This window comes from Salmo trutta, chromosome 3 (assembly GCF_901001165.1).
Source record: "Salmo trutta chromosome 3, fSalTru1.1, whole genome shotgun sequence".
Taxonomy (NCBI): Eukaryota; Metazoa; Chordata; class Actinopteri; order Salmoniformes; family Salmonidae; genus Salmo; species Salmo trutta.
Window position 1 is genome coordinate 10,723,322 of NC_042959.1, and position 13,036 is coordinate 10,736,357.

Genomic DNA, 13,036 nt, shown 5'->3' on the forward strand with positions numbered 1-13,036 from the left:
AGGTACCATGCCGACCTGAGCACTACAATGTGTAGACTGGTACAGTTTCCTTGGTGTTGTTCCTGTCCACTGTCCCCTGGCAGTTACACTGTCCCTGTCCCCTGTCATCCCTGTCCACTGTCATCCTTGTCCCCTGGCAGTTACGTTATCCCAGTCACTGCTCACCTCGCCACTGTGACAGCTGATTTGTGTAAGTGCAAGGTTTTGCTCCAACCCTTCTCTAACACACCCAGTAGCTCTCTAGGACGAGGCCAACCCTGTGTATGAGTCCCAAATGACACACTATTCCCTATATAGTGTACTACTTTTGAGCAGGGCCCATAGAGCTCTGGTCAAAAGTAGTGAACTATAGGGAATTGGCTGCCGTTTATAATGCACAGAAGTTCTCTTGGAAAATGGTTGGATAGCTCTGGTCAGTGGTGAGATTTCGCCATCTGGTGGTCGTTGTACATTACAACACACGTCTACACTGATGTCTGGTGTCACTCTCCAGAAAGAGAGAGCAGAGAAAGAAGACAGACCGAGATGTGGAAGGACAACGCTTTCCAAGGCCTCATTTAAAACATGGGATGAACTACTTGTGAGCTGTTTGATTTGCTCCATAAGTACAACATACACACACCATTATAAACCATCAGAACGGAACTGAACATGAACTGAGGGTGTTTGGTAAAAGCACTCTAGTATGGTTGGAAATGTAACAAAGTATACTCCTCTCAAACCCCTATCATAGTCATAATGTTTAGTGAGACAAGGTATGTGCTATATGTTCAGTGGAGACAACCCATAAAAACTGACACTGTTAACAAACCCGACGAAGGAAGAGCTCAATAGAAACCCGCCGACCGGCTGACGTCTGCAGTTACGTGTCTGAATAGAATAGCTGTTTAGATCTTTCGAGTTGTTGAAACTTGAAACACAGCTCGTATTTCAACGTCAGACGAAAAAGAGACGCCACATCAGATGAGAACAAGGGTCGTGTTTAATTACTTCCCGCTGCTCTTTTTTCAGTTTCCTTTACAGAGCTGATAGGTGAAATAAATATAGTGGTCTCTAGGTGGAGATGTGGTTTACACCTATCCAGACGCATCAGATCCTGGAAGAAGAGGAGAAGAGGAGAAGAAACGGGGAACTACTTTTGACCTGCTGGATCTCTGAGAGTTTACAATGATACAATTCTGCCTCTCCTCTCCTCCCTTTTCCTTTCCTCTCCTCTCCTCCCCTCTTTTCTCCTCTCCTCTCCTCTCCTCTCCTTTCCTCTCCTCTCCTCTCCTCCCCTCTTTCTCCTCTCCTCTCCTCTCCTTTCCTCTCCTCTCCTCTCCTTTCCTCTCCTCTCCTCTCCTCTCCTCTCCCCTCCTCTCCTCCCCTCTTTTCTCCTCTCCTCTCCTCTCCTCTCCTTTCCTCTCCTTTCCTCTCCTCTCCTCTCCTTTCCTCTCCTCTCCTTTCCTCTCCTCTCCTCCCCTCTTTTCTCCTCTCCTCTCCTCTCCTCTCCTCTCCTCTCATTACCTCTCCTCTCCTCTCCTCTCATTACCTCTCCTCTCCTCCCCTCTTTTCTCCTCTCCTCTCCTCTCCTCTCCTTTCCTCTCCTTTCCTCTCCTTTACATTCCACTCATTTCCTTTCCTTTACTCCCCTCTGCTCCCCTCGTTGTTATTTTCCTTTCATTTCCTTTCCTCTCCTCTCCATTCCTCTCCTCCCCTCTCCTCTCCTCTCCTCTCCTCTCCTCTCCTCTCCTCTCCTCTCCTCTCCTCCCCTCTCCTTTCCTCTCCTCTCCTCCCCCCCTCCTCCCTTTTCCTTTACTCCCCTCTCCTCTCCTCTCCCCCTCTCCTTTCCTCTCATTTCCTTTCCTCCCACCTCCTTTCCTTTACTCCCCTCTCCTCTCCTCTCCTCTCCTCTCCCCTCTTCCCCTCTCCTCTCCCGGATTGCCTAATACCTAATACTAAACACTTTGCCTGTCTGTGTATAATTAGATGACTGCCAACCTTGTATGTTTGGGTTTGTCTTATCCGACATGAACATTACAGTTTGCATTCTGTGCAACTTCGCGCACGCGTTTACTGTAAACACTGAGGCTGTACCCGCTTTAAGTTACAGTTTTAACAGTGGCCAAGTAGGCTACGATAGCAATTTGATCATAATGTAGACCTACCAGAGTGGCCTACCATCAAAAACAATAGAGACAAAAAGAGTCCCATAACATTTTAACATGGAAATAGCTGTTCTGTCATTCAGCCTTCAGTAGCAGCCACATTCAATAGCCACATTCCATTAGACTTTTGTTAAAAAACATGCAGGGTTTGACATTAACCTGTTTATCCACTTGTCCTTCAGACAAGGAGGTGTCTGAAAATGTTGTGTTTGATGCAAGAAACAAAATAAAATGCATTATTATTCCCATATCATTATTACAGAGAATCAGACAAATTATGCTATGCTCTGCCTATTGGCTACTTAGCTTATTCAAGACTGTCTCAAAATACAAAACTACCCCTTTAACCTCTACAGGATCGGTTGGTCCCCGCTGGATGGTTGAGCTAACGTAGGCTAATGTGATTAGCATGAGGTTGTAAGTAACAAGAACATTTCCCAGGACATAGACATATCTGATATTGGCAGAAAGCTTAAATTCTTCTTAATCTAACTGCACTGTCCAATTTACAGTGAAAGAATAGCATTCTATTGTTTGAGGCGAATGCACGGTTATGAACTTCAAAAGTTATTAATAAACCAATTAGGCACATTTGGGCCTAATTTTGAACAGAAATGCAATGGTTCATTGGATCAGTCTAAAACTTTGTACATACACTGCTGCCATCTAGTGGCCAACATCTAAATTGCGCCTGGGCTAGAATAATACATTTTCGCCTTTCTCTTGCATTTCAAAGATGATGGTACAAAACATTTTTAAAAACGCAAGGTTTTTTCTTTGTATTATCTTTTACCAGGTCAAATGTGTTGTATTCTCCTACATTCATTTCACATTTCCACAAGCTGCAAAGTGTTTCCTTTCAAATGGTAGCAAGGATATGCTACCCTAGGGGCACACGGGTTGATCGGCGAAGCCGAGGGGCAAGTCTGAGAGCGAGGAGGAATATTGGGATAGACTGAGCGAGGAGTATTGTGAGATAGTTGAGGGGGGTGACGAGGTAGAGTGGATGCATTGGTGTCTGGAGCAAGACAGTCGCCGTGAGGAGCGTGGGACCAGTCAGGCACCATGTTTTGCGGAGATACGCAATGTGTCTCCAGTGCGCATCCACAGCCCTGTGCGCTCTGTGCACACAGTCCGGAACCTCCTGAGACGGCCCACGGTCCGGAACCTCCTGAGACGGCCCACGGTCCACAACCTCCTGAGACGGCCCACGGTCCGCAACCTCCTGAGACGGCCCACGCTCCGCAACCTCCTGAGACGGCCCACGCTCCGCAACCTCCTGAGACGGCCCACGGTCCGCAACCTCCTGAGACGGCCCACGCTCCGGAACCTCTTGAGACGGTCCACGGTTCGGAACCTCCTGAGACGTCCACGGTCCGGAACCATGGTTTGTATATGTCCATGGTTTGTATATGTCAATTGTCCACTTTTTGTTTAAGCAAGTCAGCCATATCAGCTATGTTTTTTTAAAAGGCAGTAAATGAGGCTGAATGAACTGTTTCGCTGCCAGACAAGGCTCCACTGATAGCCAGGTGTAGCAGTGGTATGGTGTTGGGACTGCCGTTGGGACAGCTTTATGTGGCGGCAGGTAGCCTAGTGGTTAGAGCTTTGGACTAGTAACTGAAAGGTTGCAAGATCAAATCCCTGAGCTGACAAGGTAAAAATCTGTCGTTCTGCCACTGTTCCTAGGCCGTCATTGAAAATAAGATTGTGTTCTTAACTGACTTGCCTAGTTAAAATAAAGGTAAAACATGTAGGCCCTAACAGTTCATGGACACAATTTGTCACTGTTATAGTGCAATTAATGTGTTGTGTAGTGGCTATCTGGCATGCATCATTTTTTTTTGTTTTGAGTTTGCCACATCAGGATTTACATGCTAAAATCGGCACTGTTTCTATTTGACATTAAGGGAATGGTCTCTTGGAAACATTCCTTGCACGTCATGGGAACATTCCTATGAAAACGTTAGTTAATGACCTAATGAGACTCTTAAGGGAACGTTCTCTAAAGTTGTGGGAAGGTTTGTTGTTAGTCTTGTGGCTGCCTTCTTCACAAGAGCTGTAAGGGCCCAATTCTGCCTGCAGCCTGGCTGCCTGCTGTCAGCCTGACTGGAACAGACCGTTTACCTTGCCTCTTGTCCATTCAACTAGAGTCGACCAAGGGATGAGGTAACAGACTTGCAAATAGGCTAAAAGTGTGTGTGCGTGCTTGTGTGTGCCTACGTTTCTGAGCGTGTGTGTACACGCGCGCATGCACACACACACTAGCTATTGTCAACAACTGGCACCATCCAGGAGGGCAGCGAGTCCTTGGCATTGCCATTGGAGTTCCGGTCCAAAATCTGTGGGACTACCGGTGACGACTTCCTTGGAAGCATTTAATCCCACTGGGCACACACTGGTTGACGTTGAATTGATCTCTGTGCCCAGTAGGATATTTTTTTATTTTTTTATTTTAATGTTTATTTTGAAAGGCAGTGATGTTGAGACCAAGGTCTATTTTACATATGATCCCTGTAATTACAAAAATACACGCATCAAATACAGATACGAAATGCAAAGCAGAAATACAAAACCCGATCATAGAAAAGAAACACATTCTACAGTAAGAAGGTTCTCAATCAGCAGTCTGAATTGCCCTAGAGGCACCAAAATAAATAAAACACTTGAATTTTGAAGATTATTCCACAAGTAAGGTGCAAAAAAACCAAAGGAATTTCCAGAGTTAGCCATCCCTGAGACTGGTATGATAACGCGTACGTCTAAAGGTTAATAATGATGTTAGGTACAGTGGGAGTTTTTGTGGACTTTTTAAATTATAAGAGAGCACCCAGCTAGCACATTTGGTTCCTTGGAAGTTGTGGGAATGTACGTTTTTCGTTTCTCATTGATTCTGGGAACGAAACCATACTGTACGTTTCCAGACACGTAAAACTGCATCTTTTTTTAAACGTTCTAAGAACGAAAGTGACATTTTTTGCCTATTCTGGAAACATTCATTTTTAGGTTGCATGGAGGTTTTTGAACATCTTCCTCAACTTTCAATGAATGTTTCAGTTAGACTTTAATAACACTGCTAGCTTAGTTTGGCTTAAAGGGACATTTCCACGTTTCAACTTCATATCCATCCAGCACCACCCCAACATCAACATATAAGAAAATTACGTGTTTCTAGGTTTTGCAGTAAAAACGACGATAGAGGAAGACAAGTGTTTCCAATGACATCTTCAATCAATAAGTATATAATTAATAGACAATGCCTCCTCATAATTGGTTGAAATCAAACGATGCACACAGACGATGTCATTGGAAACACTTGTCTTCCTCTATTGATTTTACTGCAAAACCTAGAAATGCACAATTTTCACATAATACATGTGGTTTCTACTGACAATTGACATGTAAAAACTATGCATAAGGGAACAACATGCGGATAAGAGGCAAACCTTAATTTAGATTAAGACATTAATGAGCGAGCTAGGACGGACGTAGTGAATATAACTATTTGTTCAGCACTTTTGAAATGTACAGAGACAGAATTCAGAACCGGGGCTGTTCTTACAGTATTCTCCCTGTACACCAAGTCTGAACCGTATGATAAATAAAGGGGGCATATAAGCAGACAATGACAGGTCTTACAATATTCAATGATAACATTTCTCTAAAACAGGCTAAACAGTAGGCTAAGTCTTAGCCTAAAACAGTAGGCTAAGTTATGAGTGGAAAAGGGACCAAATTAATAGGTTGAAGCACATGGGCTACTAACAGCTTACAACACAACATACACTTAGTATTACTTTCTTAGCTACAGTATACATATCTCCCTGGCATATTACAATATTTATGCAGCAGCATACAATACATTTTTTTACTCACCTTCTGTGCTGTGCTCATTTGAACAGGAAGGTGGCACGGCGGTTCTTCAATTTTGTAATCAAAGTCTGTCATTCTGTGAATTTATGGTGCTTTCAAGACAACTGGGAACTCAGAAAAAAACAAGGTCGAATTATGACGCCAGTGATCTTCAGGTCAGAGCTTTAGAAAGAGGCCTGAGTTCCCAACTTGGAATTCCGAGTTGGATGACCATTCAAAACGTATTTTCCCAGCCTGACCTAGTTGACTTGAACTGACTGAAGTCTGAGATTTCCCAGTTCCGAGTTTCCAGTTGTTTTGAACGCTGGATTGATAGCATGGCCAATGTTGAATGTTTATCCTTTTAAGCTTGGAAAAGAGACCCAGACTTGGACCACACACCCAATCCACTGAATAGCAGGCTACTGATTGCTTTGCAATGCTTGCAGTTAGCCACTGATTCCTTCCAAACCACTCATTGTTGAATTTGCGATTTCCAACTTGTGTAATGTTTATGTCCGCGATACGTTTTATCTATAATTTCTCTTCATCATTTCTCTTCATATGACAGTGACTGAAAATGATTTGCCATCATGATTTCATGATGATGACTGCTAGCTTGCTACGTAACATTTTGAAAGTATGATGTTGACATGATCAGTCCAATCAAAGCTACGGTAGATACATTGGCTTGCGAAAGTATTCACCCCACTTGGCATGTTTCCTATTTTGTTGCCTTACAACCTGGAATTAAAATAGATTTTGGGGGGGTTTGTATCATTTGATTTACTCAACATGCCTACCACTTTGAAGATGCAAAATATTTTTATTGTGAAACAAACAAGAAATAAGACAAAAAACAGAACAGTCAGTCAAGGCTTCTGTGTGATATTCATCTATGATTAAACAGGGTTATTAAACACATTTAAACACAAGAAAAAGGCAAGATAAGAGGCCAATCTTGACTCAGCTAGCACATTTTGTTCCTTTGAAGTTTCATATTGGTTGTGGGAACGAAGTCATACGTTTCCTGACGGTAAAACTGAACTTTTTTAAACATTCTGAGAACTGAGGTGAACATTTTGCCTGTTCTGGGAACATTCAGTTTTAGGTTGCAAGGAGGTTCTGAAAACATTTTGCTATGGTTCCCTGAAAGTTTTCATTAATGTTCTGAGAACGGAAATTCTAGGTTATTTGAAGGTAACAAAATAATGTTCTGAGGACATGTTTCAACAAGACAGCTAGCATAGGTTAACTGTTTTGGCACCTAAAACCCTCACAAGCTTTTAAAGATGCACAACTGACAGCCTCCTGCCGGGCTGTATCCCCGCCTGGTAACAACTGCACCGCCCGCAACCGCAGGGTTCTCGAGAGGGTGGGGTGGTCTGCCCAACGTATCACCGGGGGCAAACTACCTGCCCTCCAGGACACCTGCAGCACCCAATGTCACAGGAAGGCCAAAAAGATCATCAAGGACAACAACCACCCGAGCCACTGCCTGTTCACCCCACTATCATCCAGAAGGCGAGGTCGGTACAGGTGCATCAAATCTGGGACTGAGAGACTGAAAAACAGCTTCTATCTCAAGGCCATCAGACTGTTAAATAGCCATCACTAGCGCATTAGAGGCTGCTGCCCTATATACATAGACTTGAAATCACTGACCACTTTATAATGGAACACTAGTCACTTTAATAGTGTTTACATATTTTGCATTACTCATCTCATATATACTGTATTCTAACCTACTGTATGTTAATCTATGCCGCTCTGACACTGCTCATCCAAATATTTATATATTCTTAATTCCGTTACTTTAGATTTGTGTGTATTGTTAGATATTACTGCACTGTTGGAGCTAGAAACGCAAGCATTTTGCTACACCTGCTAAATACATTTATGTGACCAATACAATTTGAACTCCAAGCACAGATAGGACACATTGAAATTCATTTGCTTAGCCATTAATCATGCAAATACATGTATTTTTTATTGTGGCACAGCCTCAGTGTCAGTGAGACTTGAACTTATGTTCTCTATCCATGGAATTACTCCACTGCGCCACAAGGATGGAGCTAGCATGTCATGTTTCATTTTAGTCTATTCAAACAGACCCCATTTCAAGGGAAACATACACTCATTAAGATCAGGTGTGGGCGCGGCCAACACACCTGAACACACTCAAAAAGATAGCGGATAGATAGATTGTTGTTGATGCTGAGAACGGAATGTGTATGTTTTTAAATAATGTTATTAGAACATTCTCTGAACATTACTAAAGTTTTCTTGTGGTTTTTATAGAACGTTTTCTAAACGTTCTCGGAACAATTGGAGAACATGACTTTAAGTAGAACAATGAGGAAACCTGTAGGAAACGTTATACTGAAGTACTGAGGTTGTTTCTTAAGGTTCTCAGAACAACGTGAGAACATTCCCAATGTCAAACCAGTTTTAGAACATTCCTAGAACATTACCAACATTGAAATCAAATGTAACCATGTTTGAACTTTTAGCAAACGATCTGTTAAAGTAATGAAATACCAAGAAAATAATAGTATTTTGTCAAGTTCCTTAACTGTGCTGAGAATGTTCCAAAGCCAAACAACTATCCTGCACCAGAGAGTTGTGGGAAGGTTGTAGGCAAAATAACCATAAAACAACCACGCTCTTACCAAGCTCTAAGAAACATATGGTTCTCAGAACATTATGTGCTAGCTGGGAATCTTCTTTCATAAGCTTTTTCTCTGGAACATACTTTATTGGTCAAGATGTGATAATCAAATGATTGAATCAGCTATTTATCCCTTTAAGATTAATCAGAAAGCATCAGAGAGAGATTGTGTGTGTGTGTTCGGTAGCACCAAGCTGCACAGTGCACACTGCTGCATAGCAATCTCATTAAAATAAGCTGCTGCTATTTTCAGCTGGTAATCGAGCTTTACGGCTTGATTAATCTCGCTTTGATCAGATCTGAACCTCACTGTTACTTAGATCTCTCTCTCTCTCTCTCGTTCTGTCTTTCCCTCTCTCTCCGCAGTGCTGCCCTCTACACTTCCACCTGGTTTCTGTTCTTGTGAGAAGCTGTTCATATTGGGTGTTTATTGTGTTTACATGATAATGTCTGCCTCAGCCCTCCACAAGACTGTGTTAGGCCACTGAGCTAAAGCCTTGCAGGTATCTTCAGGACCAAGTCTTCAGGTATCAAGCAACATTACTCATCATGTAAAAGCGCACAGTGACCGATTCCCTCCCTTAGACTCACATACAGGCCTCATTCACCTTAACTGACAGGCCTCATTCATCTTTCATTATTCATTAATAATAATAATACATGGGATTTATATACCACTTTTAATTAAGCGCCATGGGATTTTTAATGACAACAGAGAGTCAGGACACCCATTTAATGTCCCATCCGAAAGATGGGACATATCCCGTTCACTGCCCTGAGACCTCCTTAGACCAGAGGGAAGAATGCCTCCTACTGGCCCTCCTACACCATTTCCAGCAGCATCTGTTCTCCCATCCAGGGACCAACCAGGACCAACCCTGTTCCCATACTGGGACCAACCAGGACCAACCCTGTTCCCATCCTGGGACCGACCAGGACCAACCCTGTTCCCATCCAGGGACCGACCAGGACAAACCTTGTTCCCATCCAGGGACCGACCAGGACCAATCCTGTTCCCATCCTGGGACCGACCAGGACCAACCCTGTTCCCATCCTGGGACTGACCAGGACCAACCCTCCTCCCATCCTGGGACTGACCAGGACCAACCCTGCTCCCATCCAGGGACAGAACAGGACCGACCCTGCTCTCATCCAGGGACCAACCAGGACCAACCCTGCTCCCATCCAGGGACCAACCAGGACCGACCCTGCTCCCATCCAGGGACAGAACAGGACCGACCCTGCTCCCATCCAGGGACCGACCAAGACCAACCCTGCTCCCATCCAGGGACAGAACAGGACCAGCCCTGCTCCCATCCAGGGACCGACCAAGACCAACCCTGCACCCATCCAGGGACCGACCAGGACCAGCCCTGCTCCCATCCAGGGACCGACCAGGACCAGCCCTGCTCCCATCCAGGGACCGACCAAGACCGACACTGCACCCATCCAGGGACCGACCAGGACCAGCCCTGCTCCCATCCAGGGACAGAACAGGACCAGCCCTGCTCCCATCCAGGGACAGAACAGGACCGACCCTGCTCCCATCCAGGGACCGACCAGGACCAGCCCTGCACCCATCCAGGGACCGACCAGGACTCACCCTGCTCCCATCCAGGGACTGATCAGGACCGAACCTGCTTATCTTCAGAGGCAAGCCAGCAGTGGTATGCAGGGTGATATGCTGCTCGCGATTAATATAGTCAGCTCAGTCATTCATTGGTTTAATTAATTCATTAGTTCACAGGGACTAGGACGGGGCAGGGTTGACTCCAGTTCCACCCAACTGTAGAAACGTGTGTGTGTGTGTGTGTGTGTGTGCGTGTGTGTGTAGGAGCATGGGCTGATGCTATCTGGTTTATCCATTAGCCATGGCTCTGCTACTGATCCTATAGGGTTTCAGGTACCATGCCGACCTGAGCACTACAATGTGTAGACTGGTACAGTTTCCTTGGTGTTGTTCCTGTCCACTGTCCCCTGGCAGTTACACTGTCCCTGTCCCCTGTCATCCCTGTCCACTGTCATCCTTGTCCCCTGGCAGTTACGTTATCCCAGTCACTGCTCACCTCGCCACTGTGACAGCTGATTTGTGTAAGTGCAAGGTTTTGCTCCAACCCTTCTCTAACACACCCAGTAGCTCTCTAGGACGAGGCCAACCCTGTGTATGAGTCCCAAATGACACACTATTCCCTATATAGTGTACTACTTTTGAGCAGGGCCCATAGAGCTCTGGTCAAAAGTAGTGAACTATAGGGAATTGGCTGCCGTTTATAATGCACAGAAGTTCTCTTGGAAAATGGTTGGATAGCTCTGGTCAGTGGTGAGATTTCGCCATCTGGTGGTCGTTGTACATTACAACACACGTCTACACTGATGTCTGGTGTCACTCTCCAGAAAGAGAGAGCAGAGAAAGAAGACAGACCGAGATGTGGAAGGACAACGCTTTCCAAGGCCTCATTTAAAACATGGGATGAACTACTTGTGAGCTGTTTGATTTGCTCCATAAGTACAACATACACACACCATTATAAACCATCAGAACGGAACTGAACATGAACTGAGGGTGTTTGGTAAAAGCACTCTAGTATGGTTGGAAATGTAACAAAGTATACTCCTCTCAAACCCCTATCATAGTCATAATGTTTAGTGAGACAAGGTATGTGCTATATGTTCAGTGGAGACAACCCATAAAAACTGACACTGTTAACAAACCCGACGAAGGAAGAGCTCAATAGAAACCCGCCGACCGGCTGACGTCTGCAGTTACGTGTCTGAATAGAATAGCTGTTTAGATCTTTCGAGTTGTTGAAACTTGAAACACAGCTCGTATTTCAACGTCAGACGAAAAAGAGACGCCACATCAGATGAGAACAAGGGTCGTGTTTAATTACTTCCCGCTGCTCTTTTTTCAGTTTCCTTTACAGAGCTGATAGGTGAAATAAATATAGTGGTCTCTAGGTGGAGATGTGGTTTACACCTATCCAGACGCATCAGATCCTGGAAGAAGAGGAGAAGAGGAGAAGAAACGGGGAACTACTTTTGACCTGCTGGATCTCTGAGAGTTTACAATGATACAATTCTGCCTCTCCTCTCCTCCCTTTTCCTTTCCTCTCCTCTCCTCCCCTCTTTTCTCCTCTCCTCTCCTCTCCTCTCCTTTCCTCTCCTCTCCTCTCCTCCCCTCTTTTCTCCTCTCCTCTCCTCTCCTTTCCTCTCCTCTCCTCTCCTTTCCTCTCCTCTCCTCTCCTCTCCTCTCACCTCCTCTCCTCCCCTCTTTTCTCCTCTCCTCTCCTCTCCTCTCCTTTCCTCTCCTTTCCTCTCCTCTCCTCTCCTTTCCTCTCCTCTCCTTTCCTCTCCTCTCCTCCCCTCTTTTCTCCTCTCCTCTCCTCTCCTCTCCTCTCCTCTCATTACCTCTCCTCTCCTCTCCTCTCATTACCTCTCCTCTCCTCCCCTCTTTTCTCCTCTCCTCTCCTCTCCTCTCCTTTCCTCTCCTTTCCTCTCCTTTACATTCCACTCATTTCCTTTCCTTTACTCCCCTCTGCTCCCCTCGTTGTTATTTTCCTTTCATTTCCTTTCCTCTCCTCTCCATTCCTCTCCTCCCCTCTCCTCTCCTCTCCTCTCCTCTCCTCTCCTCTCCTCTCCTCTCCTCCCCTCTCCTTTCCTCTCCTCTCCTCCCCCCCTCCTCCCTTTTCCTTTACTCCCCTCTCCTCTCCTCTCCCCCTCTCCTTTCCTCTCATTTCCTTTCCTCCCACCTCCTTTCCTTTACTCCCCTCTCCTCTCCTCTCCTCTCCTCTCCCCTCTTCCCCTCTCCTCTCCCGGATTGCCTAATACCTAATACTAAACACTTTGCCTGTCTGTGTATAATTAGATGACTGCCAACCTTGTATGTTTGGGTTTGTCTTATCCGACATGAACATTACAGTTTGCATTCTGTGCAACTTCGCGCACGCGTTTACTGTAAACACTGAGGCTGTACCCGCTTTAAGTTACAGTTTTAACAGTGGCCAAGTAGGCTACGATAGCAATTTGATCATAATGTAGACCTACCAGAGTGGCCTACCATCAAAAACAATAGAGACAAAAAGAGTCCCATAACATTTTAACATGGAAATAGCTGTTCTGTCATTCAGCCTTCAGTAGCAGCCACATTCAATAGCCACATTCCATTAGACTTTTGTTAAAAAACATGCAGGGTTGACATTAACCTGTTTATCCACTTGTCCTTCAGACAAGGAGGTGTCTGAAAATGTTGTGTTTGATGCAAGAAACAAAATAAAATGCATTATTATTCCCATATCATTATTACAGAGAATCAGACAAATTATGCTATGCTCTGCCTATTGGCTACTTAGCTTATTCAAGACTGTCT